Here is a 2,634-nt window from a genome sequence, read left to right on the forward strand (position 1 = left end):
CCCCCCGCCCCGGTCTTCCCCAGTGTAGTCATTTAGCCAGCCAAGAGTAACACCAAGGACTGGGGAGAGGTTTGGCAGGACTGATGTCAAGACCTGAGCACCCCCTGCCCACCCTCACACACACTGAACTCCTGGAGTCCTAGTCCAATAGATGGACAGACACACAGAAACTAGGCACCTAGGGCACACACACATGTACCTACACACATGCACAGAACCCAGGTGTCCCAGACACACACATGCACAAGTGTTACCCTAGGAGTCCGGGACACATGCATGCACAGAACCTAAGCGTCTGGGACACATGCACATGCACACACACCCCAGGCATCTGGGACACACACACAGAACCCACATGTCTGGAATACGCACACACATGACACCCAGGCATCCATCTCTCTCACACTCAAGCATAGAACCCAGACATTCAGGCCATGGATACACATACACATACGCACACACATAGGAAAACTAGGTGTTGGGACACGTGCATTTGCACATGCACACACACACACACACACACACACACACACCATGTGTCCAGGTGTTTGACAGTTGTCTCCCCCCTGCCTTCCCCTGCCTCACGTCTGGAACACACACACCAAGGTGAGGGACCGGGTTGACATGACTGACATCTATCTGATTCTGGGTTCCTGTTCTGTTGGAGGAAGGGGCTCTGAACTCACTGACCCTTAATTACTTTTGGGGGGGGGCATTTGCAAGACCCACTAGGTGGAGATAGCACCCTTTGGAGGGGTATTTCCCCCCCTCTCAGTTAGGGGCAGGAGGGCAGGATAAGCCCCGATTCCCCAAAATGGGACATACCCCTCCCCTATTTCCCCCAAGCCAGCTGATGTCCCCCAATCCAAGGCTAGATCAGGCCCAGCACCCCAATTTCCTATATAGCCATGAGCAAAGGCAATCCAACCCAGAGCTGGCTGCATCCCACCCCAGACCTGCAGCCACTGGAGATATCCAAGCCAGTGGCACAAATTATGGTTTTAATAATGACTGGCACTACACTAATTGCCACGGGGGCTGATTTATTGTCAAAAAGAAAAACACAAATGAAATGGCTCTATCATGATCAAACACAAACAACCATGATCATGAACAACCATGGCCCACACTATGCCAAGACATGATCTAGATGGCCGCCATACAGGAACCCATGCCCCCTTCCCACTAAAAAACCCCAGTTAGAAAAAGAAAGAAATGGCAGAGTGCTTTAGCATGCCTGAAAGGGAAAGGCATGCTAAGAAAGCAGAGCTCAAACCTGGCTTGTTCATTAGATCCTGCTGAGATCAGAAAGCAATCCCAAGCCCCAGCCCAGAGAGGAGTTTTGCCTACTACAATCTGCTCCAGGGGCTAATTTTCACCCTGCTCCAAACCCTCACTCCCCCCTCCCCCCGGGTATAGAGATCACTTCAACTCAAACTTGGCTTGTTTGTTAGATCTCACCAACACTGACACACAGAGCCAGGCTGGATGCAAATCCCTGTTCCAAAATTATTTGTGCCCCCCTAAAATCTATGTTCAAATCTGCTCTGACCTCATATTCCTCCCACATAAAGATCACCTCCCGGGACCAGGGCAGGGAGATCAAAACCTGTAGCTAAGTTGGAGACTAAACCCAGCCCTGGGAGAAAGCTGCCCCACTAAAACTTGTGCTAAAACCTGCTTTGATATAGACACAGAGTTTGCAGAGGCCTGAAGGCCCTGCCCCCCTCTTCGGAAGATGGTAGGGGGACCATCTATCCCTAATTGAGCAGAACAGTTCCAAAGTGGGAACATCAAGCCCCGGTCCTGGGCTGCATGACTCCAGGACAGCATTTGTCCCAGTATTGTTGAGGGTTTTCTGTTCACCATGGAAAAACGAAGGAAATGGCAGATTTCCCCTTGCAGACTGGCAGAGTTCCAGCAAGGGGCTGCGGGGAGTGGGATGCGCCATGTCCATGCGTGCATGCACACACATGCATGTGGCCAGGAATGCAGCCCCCAGACAGCAGCAGGTAGAGAGCAGCTCCCCCAGCTGCCTGCAGGTAAGTCTATGGAGGGCATAAGTTGAAGCTCCCATGGTGAGGGAGGGAGTGGGGCAGGGGCTGGGTTTTGGGGCACTTCCCAGCCATGGTGATGCATGGGGCCCAGGACCAGGACAGGGAGTGGGACAGAGCTACTGGCGGTTCATCTGGGGTGGGGCAGTTCCCTGCCACTGCGTGCATTCCCAGTAAAAGGAGCATGGCGGGTCATATGTCCCCCAGGCTTGTGTGCAGGGCAGGGGTGGATGTGGGCTGCCCAGTGTGGGTTCAGGGCTCCTTGCCTTGCTGCCCTCCCTGCAGGCTCCCCATGCCAGCTGTGCCACCATGGTGAGGCTCCCCCTGCCCACCCAGCAGCAACAGAGGTGGCAGCATGGAGGTGTGTGCAGCTGGCACAGGGCTCCTGGGGGGATGTCAGCAGGGCGGGGAGTCCTGAGCCCACAGTGGGCAACCCGCATCCGTCCCTGCCCCTCCCCACCCCCAGCTCCGCTCAGCTCAGCTGTGCCCATGCCGGGAGTGGGGGAGGCGCAGCATCTCTAGTCCCCCCCAGCAAAAATAAAAGTTAACACCTATGTTATATTGTATTTTCCTTGACACC

This window comes from Alligator sinensis, unplaced genomic scaffold, assembly GCF_000455745.1.
Source record: "Alligator sinensis unplaced genomic scaffold, ASM45574v1 scaffold137_1, whole genome shotgun sequence".
In the NCBI taxonomy this organism is placed as follows: domain Eukaryota; kingdom Metazoa; phylum Chordata; order Crocodylia; family Alligatoridae; genus Alligator; species Alligator sinensis.